Source organism: Phodopus roborovskii, unplaced genomic scaffold, assembly GCF_943737965.1.
Source record: "Phodopus roborovskii unplaced genomic scaffold, PHOROB, whole genome shotgun sequence".
Taxonomy (NCBI): Eukaryota; Metazoa; Chordata; class Mammalia; order Rodentia; family Cricetidae; genus Phodopus; species Phodopus roborovskii.
Window position 1 is genome coordinate 10372604 of NW_026126460.1, and position 14946 is coordinate 10387549.

The 14946-nt window shown below is 44.8% G+C and overlaps 1 protein-coding gene and 1 long non-coding RNA gene across 6 annotated transcripts in view; one reads left to right on the forward strand and one right to left on the reverse strand.

Moving 5' to 3' along the window:
* Positions 1 to 3596, reverse strand: part of Ino80d (INO80 complex subunit D) — a 54062-nt gene extending 50466 nt beyond the window's left edge. For 2 of the 5 annotated variants that reach the window (XM_051190331.1, XM_051190326.1), the window contains exon 1: positions 3452 to 3594. The gene's annotated coding sequence lies outside the window, so the exon portion shown is untranslated. Of the gene's footprint in view, positions 1 to 2778; positions 2920 to 3038; positions 3187 to 3451 lie in introns of those variants that run through there. The other 3 variants (XM_051190330.1, XM_051190329.1, XM_051190327.1) reach the window with 3 other exon arrangements.
* On the forward strand, positions 3396 to 4775 carry LOC127226367 (uncharacterized). Its single transcript, XR_007834876.1, has 2 exons — positions 3396 to 3504; positions 3708 to 4775. It is a non-coding gene; the product is annotated as an uncharacterized LOC127226367 (long non-coding RNA).
* Positions 4776 to 14946: the final 10171 nt, after the last annotated feature.

Consider the following 14946-nt stretch of genomic DNA (forward strand, 5'->3'; position numbering starts at 1 on the left):
ACTTTACCCGGCCTCTGGGATAGGCTCACAGCAGAGGCAGTGAGCACTCAGCTGTCTTCACCCTACGGTACCTCCAGAGCAGCCCTGAACCAGTCTCACCCACCACTCCTCAAAGGATCAGGTGTGGAAGGAAGCTGTCTTCAGACACAAACAGCCAGGCTTTCCAGACCATAAACCCATTTCCAAACTGAGATACCGAGAGCTAACCGAGAAGATCTTAGCGAAAGGAAAGGAAAAGTGTCTGATTGAACTAACAGGTTTGGTTTAAGTTCTCAGACTTCAAACTGTCTGCCTAAATTAAAATTTCCAGGCCTCTAAAATTAGCAGCAACGGGAGCCAGAATGAAGGCTCAGTAGGCAAGAGCACAGGCTGCTCTGTTGGAGGACCCAGGGTTCATCCCCAGCACCCATGTGGTGCCGAGTAATCATCTAGAACTCCAGCTCCAAGGGATCTGACACCCCCTTCTGGCCTCCTCAGGCCCAACATCCACATGGTGCACAGACACACCTACAGGCAAAACACCCATAACACAAAAAATAAAATAAAATTTTAAAAATTAGCAGGAATATGACTTCCTGGGAAGAAAAAACACAATAGAGATGGGAGATACAAACTTCTTTATAAAACCTTTCAGAGAAAAAAAAAAAAAGTTGATCATTTCAGACATACAAATTAAACATCTTTTTAAGCAAAACAACTCATAGTGAAAAAGACAGTCCCTTTCCATTTAAAACAATTCAGTATGTTCCCAGAAAGTCTCTTATTAGCTGGAAATAAAATTAACTCTTAAAACATCAAATCTACCATTTCCTCAGGAATAAAATAGCCTATTAGTGGGTTACAACAAGGAATTAAAATGTTTGGGCCAGGATGGTGGAAAAGAAAACACAAACTTTCAGTATTTGTACAGTTTTTAAAATTAAGAATATAAAGCTGATGATAAGCACTAAATACATGGATCTCTGAGTTTGAGGCCAACCTGGTCTACAGAGTGAGTTCCAGGACAGCCAGGGCTACACAGAGAAACCCTGTCTTGAAAACACAGAAAACAAACAAAACAACATATTACAAAATAACAAGAATTCTCTCAATGTTTAAAATATCCCAGAATGAGTTTTCTTCTATACAGTTTGCTCTAAAAAAAATAAGGGCCATTAACAGGAATAATGATTTTGCTCCACACATACAAGAAACGCCCTAGTCAATAAGCAATTCCAATTAATCAATAATGATAAAACAACCACTACATATAATTTGCATTTTGATTCCAAATCCATACCATCTTCAAATACCAAGACTTTCTTAGACACAAGTCTAAATGGCTGGGCACCTAGCACTGTGAGAAAACAGCTGTTTTAGCCAGACAAAAGCAAAGGATCTTGGTAAGAATCAGGGAAGGAGCCTCACTGTGGTGCCTGACAGAAGCCAGGGCTGACCAAGTCAGGGATTACCCTGAGCAATTGACAGGCCGTTCTTCACACCACTGCTCTGTGGGCTGAGTGATCAGAACAGGACTGCCTCTGCCAGCAACCTCCAACCTGCAACCAAGCAGAGTGCGCGGGCACAGGCGGGCACAGGCAGGCAGGCAGGCAGGCAGGCCAGGCAAACATACCACACACCACACCACACCACACCACACACACACACACACACACACACACACACACACACGCATGCACGCTGACCCAAACTCTGTGAAGAGTGAGTGGAAAAAAAGAACTAATAAAATAGGTTAAATGAACTCTACACACATGTAGGGCTGGAGGTGGCAGGGCCATGGACATTGCAATTCCAACACTAAACAACAACCAGGAGGTGGTCAGTTGTAGCCCAGCCTGTCCCTGAGAAGAAGGAAATCTAGATTTGGAAATTCGAGTTTACTACATGAAAAAAAAAAAAAAAAAAAGAAGAGAAAAAAGTTTCAGAGTTGATGGCACCAAAACCGAGTTCGCTTGTAGGGTAGGCCAAAGCCAGAGTCTATGTTAAATACACCGGGCTCCTCCACACCCTGAGCTGCAGCAATCCCAACTTTAACTGTCCTTAAGACCCCCATTTTTCTAATTCTAGACAGACACCTAAGGACATCACACAGAGCTAAGCAGTTACCATCAGAACAAACCAATCATCGCTCCTAAAACTGCAGGTAGACCTTACTTCAAAAGCCGCCCTGCCCTCCAGTTCCTTCCTCCCAATTTTGAATTCTCTGCAACGCCTGTCAGCCGCGGTGCCCCCCCTCACCCCCGTTGGCTTCAGTCTCTGAGTTGCTTTCACCGGACAGTGACCAAACCGGAGGGGAAAAGTCCTACACCTGGGGGGCTAGGGACTGCTCCCGAAGCCTGCCTGTCCTGCCCCTCTCCCTGACAGTTCGCTCTCCTGCTTCCCACTTACTATCTTTCTGCCCGGAGCTGTCCAGAAAGGGGACCGGAGACCCAAAGGAGTTCGGGAGCCAAGGTGGGGGTAATAAGTGAGCCAGGAGCACCCCCACCGCGGCTCCGTGGGGTCCGGGATTAAAGGGGGGGAGGGCGACGGGCAAAGGCTGTGCAGGAGAAACAGCACCTGAATCGACCTCCTCCCTTCCCACCCCCCAGAGCCCAGGCACTAACTAATATCGCTAAGAAAAAAAAAAAAAAAAAAATCCCTTGAAAACTTTTCCAAACCGGAAGAGAAGGCTTCTCCCCGGGCCTGGGCGCTCTTGGGGAATGGGCTGGAGTTGGCAGCCCCGGAGGGGATCGAGGGGAGTGGGGTGGGGCGCGGGCGAGGGGTGCAGGGGCGGAGTACCTTGAATGGACAGGAACTGGCAAAGAGTTTCAAGCCAGCCGAGCGCTCTCCCCCACGCCCTCGGGGGGTCCCCGGCGCTAGGACCGGGGCTCCCCGGAGAGAAGGCAACCCCCAATTCGGGCCTAAAAGGAAACTTTCCGGGCCGCGGCTGCACCTGACTTCTCGCCGCCCCTCCACCCCACGCCCGCCAGGCCTCCCGCCCCGCCCCGGCCAGGCCGTCCGGAGCGCCGCGGAGGGGGATAAATAAACCCAACAGTTACCGGAATCCCGGGCCCGTCTGTGTACGCGATGCCCGGGGACGGGGGGCTGCCGCACACTCTCCACTCCAAGGCCCCGCCGCCCCGGTCCCCGCCGCCCGGCCTTCCGCCCCGCGGGAGAGCCTGGGGCCGGCGCAGGATGCAGCCCGCCCCGCCGCTCGCCCGCCCGCCCGCCCCGAGGCCCCGGGGGACCCCAGGGGCGCGGGAGGCCTGAGGCGCGGGGGCAGGGCGCGGCCGCCGCGGGGCCCAAGGCCTAGGGCGCCCCCCTTCCGCAGCACTCCCCAGGCCCGGCCTGCGCGGGCCGCGCCACTCGCCGCTCTCAGTCCGCCGCCGTAACCCCCGCCGTAGCTGCCTGCGGGCGTCCCCGAGGCCCCCAGTCCCCCAGCCCCCGCCACCCCAGCGCCGGCCCCACTCACCCTTTCATTCTCCGCCCGCGGCCTGGCGTGGGCCGGCGGATCCCCGGCCTCACGTAAGCGCGCTCGCCGCCCGCCCTGCCTGCGCGGCCCAGCCCGCCGCCCTACGGGAGCCCGGGGATGTGGGCCGGGCCTGGGGCCGCCTCTGCTTACCTTTCAGCTGCCTTTTTTTTTTTTTTTTTTTTTTTTTTTTTTTTTTTTTTTTTTTTTCCCTCCTCCTTCCTCCCCCCCCTCCCTTTTCCCTCGACTGGGCTGACAGATCAGAGAGGCGCTGGCAGTGGACTAGGAAGCTCGGCTGATATTGCTCCCGCCCTGGGCTTCAGCGAGAATCTTTCCCTGTCGAGCAAGAGGGGTGAGGATCATATTTTTATTTTGGAAACTAAAAAGTGTTCCCAGGGTCGGTGATCATTAAGGGGAAATCCCTGAATGTACTCTCCAGCCAAGAAGGCAGGGCTGCCCGCCTGCACTGGAAGAGGCAGCAGCCTCCTACAGCACCACTACAGGCACTGCGAGGACATAACACGTAGAGCAGTTCCTCCGCTCTCCGAAACGACAACTTTCCTACCATCTTGGAGGCAGAGAAAAGAGGGGCCAAGGGGAAAAGTGCACCGGCTCCGGATAAAGTACAAATTTCTACCTCTCGTCTCTGGAAAAAGTCCACACTCGCGGTCTACACCGGCGCCTAGGGGTCTGAAAAGCAGGGAAGAAATCAGAAACGAGTTCCTTTGCTCCGTGGGGGGCAGCAATGTTTCTGCACCTTCTGATGGAAAGAAATCTTTACAAGACACAGGTTTTACGATATTATTGTTTTCCATTTTAGCTTTTTTTCCATGATGGTAACAGTGGTAGCTTAGTTTATTTCTTTCAGGCTAATAATGATTTTTCTCTATGGCAGGTCCAAACTCTGTCTCTGGTGGTCAGTCTTGTAAATTGGCACCTCAGAGATGTAAGGTCACTTTATTGTGTTTACTTTATTGCCTGTTTAGATTGTGTGTATGCGTGCTTATGTTTTCATGGGTTACAGCTAAGAGTTTGTGGTTTTGGTATCCAGGAAACTGAGGATGCTACAAGTCAATTCTAAAGAGATGTCTTTTGTTTTCTCTCAAAGCAATATAAGTGAAGCCTATTGGCTGTCCAGAAAGGCATAATACAGCTGTTTGTTTTTCACAGTGCAAATAAAAGCACCGTGCAAATAAAATCTCCTTACAGCAGACCAAGCCTGTGATGGTCTGTCTGCCCAGGAAGAAAGATGACTCTTGTTACCATACCAGTAGATTGAAAGATGCTTTGGATTTTCTTTCAGTGAAATAGTTTATTAAGAATTACATCTAAGATCTCATTTGTGTTATTTTTCTTTCAATTTGTATCAATAATTTAATGTTCAGGTCTTTGGTGCATTACATATAGTTCTGCCTGCTCGGAACACAGAATTGAGGGCTGTGTTTATTTTTCCTAGTGTTGAAATGTTCAGAACTTCCTATGTGGTTCTAGCCTATTGAGTAACTTCATACACTGCAAGGATGTCGTGAACGTACTTTTTAAAAAATTATTCATTTACTCTTACTTCATTACATGTATGTGTGTGTGAGGGTGTCGTATTCACTGGAACTGGAGTGACAGACAGTTGTGAGCTGCCATGTTGGTGCTGGGAATTGAACCTGGGCCCTCTGGAAGCGCAGCCAGTGCTCTTCCTTTTTTCTTTTTCTTTTTTAAAGAGCAAACTTTAGCACCTACTCAGGATGAAAGTTAAACTGTTCTGGGCGTGGACGTGACAGCAGGGTGCTGCCCACTGGCTTTAACTCCAGCAGAGCCATAGCGGATAATTCCTTGCAGACGCATGGCAGCACAGTTAGAAATGGCCAGGCTTTTTGTATGGAGGAATTTCCATTCAAAATCCATTACAAAATCATTTAGGAGTAACTGATAGCTCCAGTTTAGAATTCCTATTTCTGAGTTAAAACTTTAAGATAAATTCAGATACTATTTTTCTCTGGAACTTTATTATCTAAATTTGCATATAATACCTCCTCCTTTCGTTGGAAAAACTACAGGCATTAAAATTAACCAGTTCCTCACACCTAGAGAACCTTACTTGTGAAGTTGTGTTATGTTTACAGTTTTGCTGTTTGTTTTGCTTTGGTTTATTTGTTTTGAAATAGGATCTTGCTATATAACCCAAGCTGGCCCTGAACTTAATATATAGTTCAGGCTAACAGTCATTCTTCTGTCTCTCAAATGCTAGTATTAGTCAAACACCACACCATCCAGCCCTGGTATTTGTCTTTTAACACGTGGCCATAAAGCACAGTGGTCATTACAAGAGAGTAAGTTCCCATGACCCAGGCCACCAGTGGAGTTGGAAAGCATGTTTGCCGACAATGTTTTGCCATATGAGTGCCTTAACTTTATATAGACATGGTCTTGGTGTTTCAAGAGCTGAAGCAGCCTTTTCATCAAGCTCTCCTTATTCAGCCACCCCTCTTGTCACTGAAGACACTTGTTTCTATGACAGCAGCCGCCAGTGGTGCATGTCTTTCGGATTGCATTGCTTTTCTGTGTCCCAGATGTTACTTGTACATTGTGGTAACCCATGTTTACCCTATCATCCCAGGGAGCCAACGGGGGCATACAGTTCAACCAAGAAGAAGCCCACTAAATTTACTATTGGAGAGTTTAATTCTGAAGGTTTGTTCCATCTAGAGTGTGGAGAGGCACTTAGGTACCACACATGGAGGTCAGAGGGCAACTTGTGTGAGTCTCAGGTCAAACTCAAATCACATGTCCCATTCAAGTATGATCAAAATACACAAATCATCAGGTTTGGCAGCTAGTGAGCTACCTTACCAGCCCAGGATTTGTTTAGGTTGACAGTTAAAATCATTCCAAAGTCTAGGAACTGTGAGTGCTAATATAATTAATAACAATTTCAGAGCCCCCATTTTTTCCCCAGTTGAAATCCTCTACTCAAATTTAGCTGATATTGCTAAGCACTTAATAGACCTTGGGAATCTTTCTAGACATTACATTTTTACTTATTTATTTTATTTCATTGGTTTTCTGAGAAGGGGTTTCTCTGTGTATTCCTGGCAGTCTTGGAACTCACTCTGTAGAACAGGCTGGTCTCAAACTCAGAGATCCACCAGCCTCTGCCTCCAGAGTGCTGGGATCTGTATGCATCATCACCACCTGGCTAGACACTTCAATGTATGTGGTGTTTTAGTCACTGTTCTGGTTTGGTTTAGTTTGAGACTGTCCTACTGTGTTACCCTGGCTGGTCTGGAACTCACTCTGTAGACCAGGCTAGCCTTGAACTCCCTATGTGGCCCAAAGTAGCCTTGCTGGATCTACCTTTCGCTACTAGTTATTTTAGTTTCATAAAAGTTGAATGCTATCCTGTCCTTGAAAATTCTCCTTTATACAGTGATGTATATGTATAGAAATATAAGAATACCTATTATTGTATATGCGCTTATTGAAAATTAATTTTTAAAAATCTCACTTACAGATTATAGATTTAAACTAACAGATTCATGTGTGCTTAATGTATCAGAATTTGCCTCTGAGTAAGGAAGCCACACCTCTCATGGCCAGTGGTTGCTGAATCACTGACTCTTTATTCTTTAAGGAAAGAAACCACTGACTAAATAGACATTGTTATTCAAGTTCACTCAGACTTTTGTTTGTTTTGGAGGGAGCTTGTTTTGTGGGTCGTTTGGAATTTTTTTTTTTTTTTTTTTTGGTTGTTGTTTTTGTTTTTTGTTGTTGTTGTTTTGAGTGAGGTAGGGTCTCATGTAGGCTAGCCTCAAGCTCTCTATAGCTGTTTCTCCTCTCTTCACCTTTGAAGTACTGGGATCATGGATGTCTACACATTCAGCCTATTTAACTCCATGCCAAACACAGGCCTGGTAGCTAATGCTTCAGTGGTAGGAGGCAGGAGGATGGACGTTTCCAGAGCCCTTGCTTGAATGGATGAATGAGCGTATCTTACAGCACAGTGTTCCCATTCCTGCAGAGGCTGAGCAGCTCAGTCTGAGCCAGCCACCCGTTGCTGTGGGTCGCCACACAGACCGGAGTCCTCGCTAAGTACAGGTCTATGTGGTAGCTGCCTTGCTGTGACTGCACTTGTTGGGTTGTATCTCTCAATATCCACTGCGCCTGGGTTTTACATTAAGGTGAGCATAGACTTTTTCCTTTTTTTAGAAACAGTCATTGATAGTATTTCTAACTAAAACAAAGATTGGGTTTTATTATGGTTACTGGGTCTTGCAAGAAACTGTCTCATTAAAAAAAAAAAAGAAAATCACAAAAATATATTCAATGAAGAGTAATTGGGGGGGAAAAAAGAATATGTCTCAGCTAAACATTGTATAGAACAGATAGCTTTAGGTTATTTCAATGTGAAATTTCTGTAAAAACAATAACAAAAAATACAGCCAGGCATTGGTGGCACACGCCTTTGATCCCAGCACCCAGGAAGAATTCGACGCCAACTTCATCTACTGAGCTAGTTCCAGGACAGCCTCCAAAGCTACAAAAAAAAAAACAAACAAACAAACAAAAAAAACCCTGTCTCTATATCATTCATACACACACACACACACACACACACACACACACACACACACACACACACATCCCATTCAAGTATGATCAAAATACACATAAGCATTAACTAGATAATCTAAATTCTGCTTTCTTGTTTTGGTTTTTTTGAGACAGGTTTCTCTGTGTAGCTCTGGCTATCCTGGAACTCACTTTGTAGGTTAGGCAGGCTTCAAACTCACAGAGATCTGCCTGCTAAGTGCTGGGATTAAAGACATGTACCACCGCTGCCCGGCTTAAATTCTAACACTTTATCCAGGACCACTCAAACCTGAGTGGTTCTCAGGTCTCAGGTTCTCAGACCTGAGAACTGTTAACGATTTTATGCTAAAAAATCAAGAAAGGCATTTGAGGGTTTGAAGGGAGGGGACTGTTTGTTTTGTTGGTCTTGTCCCCTCAAAACCCAAATGACACCCTTCAAGAACTAGTCAGTCAGTGACTGAAGACAGACCAGGACTTTGCGCCCTCTTCAAGCTATAGGCAGAGAATGTGGCAATGTAGCCTCAGCTGTAGACAGTGGGGACAGGAAAATACTTCTCTACCACAAATGACATCATTAGTGATCATTAGTTTAAAAAAAAAAAAAAAGTTCAAAGCAAGATTAAAGATTGGGTCTAGGTAGAATTGCAATGATAGCCAACCTTTTCTGTAATTTATAACGAGAAAAGAGTGTCCCAAAGTGATGGTTAGTTAAAATGTTGTAGTAAAGAGAGAAATCCCTAGAGACCTCAGGATAATAAGCAGGGGTTAGCAGGAAAGTGACAGTGTTCATTCCAGTGGCATTCCTGGCCAAACACACTTCTGTAGACCCGCTGGGAATGTAATCAGGATTTCCATGGGAAAATAAATTCCAGGTTCCAGACAAGTAATTTAGAGATGTTGTGGAACACAGCCACTAATGAGTTTAGACTTGTGTGCTCCAGAGTCCCCAGCATGTCATTCTGATAGATGGCTAGCCTTCAATAGTAAGGGTGGGGAAATGTGGGAGCAAATGCCCTCGTTTGAATAAAAAGAAGAAGGGTAACTGAAGCTAGCTCAATGGGAATCATCAAAGACAACAGTGGTTGTAGTACAGAAGAAAAGGTAAAAAACCCATGACTCAAATTAGACTTTATTTACTCTGTGCACATTGCAGCTCTTAGGTGTCGCGTGATCTTATAGATAATATTTGCATTCTGTTTTATTCTTTGTTTTTCTCTGTTGAGAGACAGGCTCTCATATTAGCCTAGAATTAACTATGTAAAGCAGACTGGCCTGGAAACTGCAGATCCTTCAGTCCCAGCCTCCCAAGCGTTATGATTATAGGCTTCAGCCACCATGTCTTATAACCAGAAGGAGGGCCAGTGCGATGGCTCAGCAGAGAAAGATTCTTAGTGCACAAGTCAGACGACCTGGGTTCAATCCCTTGGGCCCCACATAAAGTGGGAGGAGTGAGCATGCTCCACAGAGCTTTCCCCTGGCCTTCATACCTGCACTGTGACCGTCACATGCCCCCTCCACCACCACACAATGACAAGTAACTCCTCTCAAATCAGAACAAGAAACATATCACATGGGCCTTGAAAGATGGTTCAGCAGTTAAGAGCACTGACTGCTCTTCCAGAGGACCTGGGTTCAATTCCCAGCACCCACATGACAGCTCACAATGGTCTGTAACTCCAAGATCTGACATCCTCATACAGACATACATGCAGGCAAAACACCACTGCACATAAAATAAAAATTATAATTTTAAAATGAAATGAGACAAAATCTGGTAAAATTCACCCAACCTTAACTCAGCCCTGCCCTCCTGTTTGGCTGGTATTATTTTGTCCCTTGGGGTACCTTTACCTCTGTTTTAGGGCTCCATGGCGGGGCATTACTGTGTATACCCATGGCCTAGAGTTTGATCCCCATCATCGGAGGGAGAAAAAGTATTAACATATCACGTATGTTGGTGTGTCTGGACTGGGACAAAAAAAAAAAGTGAAACACTGCTGCTGTGTGTCTAAGGGTGAAATGTGTGGCATCTTCCTGTCACTAAACAGTGAACAAGATGGTAGGTAGGTAGATAGGTAGGTAGGTAGGATGGCCCCCATTCTTGACTTAGATTTAAATCCACTGGAACGATATGATGCAATCTGAGGAAAAACTTGAGATTACAAGTTTGAAATTACCCCCCACCCCATCCCCCACAGTCTCGATAGAGCTACACACATCCATGGGAAATTTGTTGACTAATTACTATGTGTCACCCTGGCTAGAGCATATCAAAAAGTAGTCTGTCCATGCAATTTAGGTCACCTGCTTCACAGACACAAAGGAGCCAGACAAGATGCATGAAATCATTGTGTTGTCATTTAAAAAAACAAAAACAACAAAAAAAAAAAAAAAAAAAAAAAAAAAACAAAAAACTGGCACTGCAAAGCCTTCTCTTGTGGAAAAAGAAATAAAATGAGTGTTATGGCTTGAATGTGAATGCCACCCCCTGTCAGTACACTGGGTTTATTTGCCAACTGAGGAGCTTGTGGGAAATGGTTAGATGGCAAGGGGCTCTGACTTTGATCATTCTAATCTGATGGCATTGTTGAGTGGTGGGGCCTGGTTGGAGGACGTGGGCCTCTGAGGGTGTGCCTTTGAGGGACCTATCTTGTTCCCCCAGCTGCACTTCCAGGTCATCCTGCTTCCTGGTTGCCTGGAGGAAAGCAACTTTACTCCTACCTACCCACCTACCATGATGCTCTGCCAAACTGTGGCCTAGAAACCTCTGAAACAGTGAACCAGAATGAATCTGCCCGTGCTTTTAAGTTGTTTCTTGCAGGTATTTGGCACTTGTCTTAATGCAGCTGGTTTGGGATGAGAGAGAAAGAGAGAGAGAGTTTTTATAGATCAGGCTGGCCTGAAACTCACAGAGCTTGCCTGCCTCTGCCTTCCGAGTTAAACCCTGTGCCCAGTCCCATACATAGCTTATTTTAAAAACTGACAAAAATGTGGGCTGGAGAGATGGCTCAGTGGTTAAGAGCATTGACTTCTTCCTGAGGACCAGGGTTCAATTCCCAGCACCCACATGGCAGCTCACAACTGTCTATAACTCTAATTCCAAAGGATCTGACATCTTCATACAGACATACATGCAGGCAAAACACCAATCAATGCTTATAAGATTTTTTTAATTGGCATAAATGGAATTTGATTTAAATGTTAACTTTCCCTTTTTCTTTTTTCCTGTTGAGTTTTGCTGTCAATATAGATGGTTCTATACCCTAATAAAGTATTTAAAGAATATCTTTCTTTTTTTTTTTTTTTTTTTTCCTTTCTTTTCTTTTTGGTTTTTTGAGACAGGATTTCTCTGAATTGCTTTGGAGGCTGTCCTGAAACTCACTCTGTAGGCTAGGCTGGCCTCAAACTCCCAGAGATCCACCTGCCTCTACCTCCCAAGTGCTGGGATTAAAGGCCTACGCCACCAACACCCAGCTTGAAGAATATCTTTCATCATACAACTTTCCTTTATATTGTTATGGGACACACATACACACCAATCTTTCAACCAGGAAAAAAAACTAAATATCCTCATAGTCATCCCATTTCTATTTTCACAGAAGTTGTCTGTTTTAAATGTATTAAGAGTAATTATGTAATCTACTATGGATAGAATTTGTCCTTCAAATGTTGCAACAATGGGTCATCTCCGTTTGTGGGAGGATGTACAGATGCTTCCTGTCACCCTGTCCAGGATGATGTTAACATCAACCTCAGGGAAGGCCGTTAGGCCAGCGTTAAGCTCAATGGTAGCCATTATGTCTGTATTGAGGAGGGAGGGAGAACTGTTACTTGGATTTTACATACTTGTTTCTGGTTTTGAGACAAGATCATCTCTCTATATGGCTCTAGCTAGCTTCATACTCACTTGTGTAGCCTAGGCAGGCCTCAGAATCACAATAATCCTAAATTAATACCTAAAATTTAAGAGCAGGGCTGGAAAGATGGCCTAGCAGTTAAGACTTCTCCTCCAGAAGACCTGGGTTCAATTTACAGTACCCACATGGTGGCTCACAACCATCTGTAATTCCAGTTCTGAGGTATCTGACATTCTTTTCTGGCCTCTGTGGGTCCCAGACATACCTGTGGTACACAGACATACATGTAGGCAAAACACCCATCCCATACCCATAAAATAAAAATAAGTAAAATTTAAGAGTGATTAATCTGAGCACTTTATGTAACAGTAGTTGCTAGTGGTGAGATAAGTTGTCATAGATCAGCATGTGTCTACCTCTGAGATAGTTCAAGAAAACAATACAGAGCCAAGCATGGCAATGAACACACATATCCCAGACCAAAGAGGCCAAGGCAGGCTGATCCTGTGAGTTCAGGAGTTCAAGACCAGCTTGACCAACATGGTGCAACTCCTTGTCAAAATAAGCAAGCAGGACTGAGGATGTAGTTGTGTTGGTGATGTGTGCATAGCATGCAGAAAGCCCTGGCTTCAGTCCCCAGCACTGAATAAACAGGATGTAGCAGTATACACCTACAATCCCAGCAGCAAAGAAGATCAAAAGGTCAAGGACATCCTCAGTTGCAGTATAGTCTGAGGCCAACCTGTGCCCCAGACCATGTGGTGCTGGAGGGAGCTGAGAAGGTAGAATTTCAGGGAAATGCAAGATAGCATTCTAAGAAACACTATGTGACTATTCTCTCTCTCTCTCTCTCTCTCTCTCTCTCTCTCTCTCTCTCTCTCTCTCTCTCCCTCCCTCCCTTCCTCCCTCCCTCCTTCTTCGTTTCCTGTTAGAAGGGAGTCTGTTTTCTTCAGCTCAAATGCATATGTATGTATACATAAATACATGGAGTTCATATATATTCCAATAGGAATCTTTATTTTCTGCAAGAAAAGTGTACAATCATTATCTTTTGCTCCTAGAACTGTCTTAGCTAAGATGAGAAAAATGTAACATCCTTTAAAGATATGTTTATGTGTTTGTTTTACCAGAATGTATGTAAGTGCTGGTGCCCTTGGAAGTCAGAAAAGGGAGCTGGATCCTGAGGCTTTTCTGGTTTTTGTTGGTTTGTGTGTGTGATTTTTTTGGTTTGTTTTGTTTTTTAGAGACCGGTGTCCCTGTGTAACTGCCCTGGCTATCCTGGAACTCACTCTATAGACTAGGCTGGCCTCCAAATCTCAGAGATTGGCTTGCCTCTGCTGCTGGGCTGGAATCAAAAGCATGCACCACCACTGCCCAGCCCAGCTTGTAATTTGTGTGGTTTTTTTTTTAATCTCTCTCTCTCTCTCTCTCTGTCTCTCTCTCTCTCTCCACCTTCCTCCCTCTCTTTTATGCAAAGGTTTTATGTATTTATGGTTCTATTTGCTGAGCTATCTCTGACACTACTAGTCACAGTAACATGACACGTGTGTATCTATCTGTAGTCCCAACTTCTCTAGAGCCCAAGAGTTTGATGTCAGTCTGGACAGTAGAGGAAGACCCAGAGTTTGTGGTTGGGGTGGGAGATGAGGAGTCAGTCAAGTTGTGGAGAGAAAACAAACCACAAATAACAACATATAAACACATTCTGAATATATGTGGGGTTTTCTCAATTCAACCAATTCTCCCAGCTCTCTGGATATAACAGGGTGTCCTATGGCTCACTCAAAACTGTGACACCAGTTACCAAAAGTTGTCATCAGATCCCACAGTTTTAGTGGCTCAGTTCCACAATGCAACCCTCACTCCAGGCACTGGTCCCAAGTTTCAGATCCCAGGTGACCCACACTTCTGTCACACATGGCCACAAAGTCAGAAGTACCACAAGTTCTAGTTTAATGATTTTCTAGAACTGCTTATACAAATAGGAACAGTCCTGGTTTACTATAAACATGATAACCTAGGGATAGCCAAACAGAAGAGCAAGATGGGCAGTGCACTTCAGAGGGTTGGAGAGGCACAGGGTTTTGTGGCCTCTCTCCACACATTACCCTCTGAGTTCTGGTATGGTCTCCATCCTGGAAGCTTCCATACCTTGGCATGTGGAGTAGTGCTGGGATCAGTCACATAGATATGCTCAATTATTAATTCCATCTCCTGTCCCTTTCCCTTCACCAGAGCCATGGAGTAAGCAATGAAGGTTTCAGGCCTATTATCAAGGTTTGGTCTTTTCACCACTCATTACTTAGGTGTTTGGTGCAGGTGAAGAGTCACTCATTAGAAAGATTCCTTTGACCCAGGAATTCCAGGAGCTTTCAGAACTCTATGAGGGACCAGAGACCAGGTCTAATGGCCAAATATTAGAACAGAAGGCACATACATCTGTCATCTGGAAAACTATGTGGGGGTTTATAAGCTTTGCATTAGCAAACAAGGACAAAGAGGAGTATACATTTCTTACACAATACACACTAACTTTTTATTTTGAAACAAAAGCCAAAGCAGAATCGGGTGATAAGAGATGTCTTAGTGAGTGGTTAAGAGGATCAGGGTTCAATCACCAGTACACACAGTGGCTCAGAGTCTATAACTCCAGTTCCAGAGGCACTGAGTGGTACACATGCAAAAATGTAGGAAAAATACCCTTACACATAATAAATAAACAAGTAAATTCTTTCTAAAATCCTTTACGAATGTATTAATTGCTCTAATTTTCACTTTTGGATTACACTCATTAATATCTACTCTTTTTGTTTGTTTTTGATTTCTGAGACAAGGTTTCTCTGTGTAGTCCCGACTGTCCTGGAACTCTGTAGATCAGGCTGGCCTCAAACTCACAGAGATCCACCTGCCTCTGCCTTTTAAGGGCTAGGATTAAAGGCATGCACCACCACTGCCCAGCACATTTATTCTTCTTAATCTCTAATATTGTATCACAACTGTGAACACTGTTGAGCTATGCTGTCTTTTGCATTTTTTTGTTTTTCTCAAAGCAGGGTC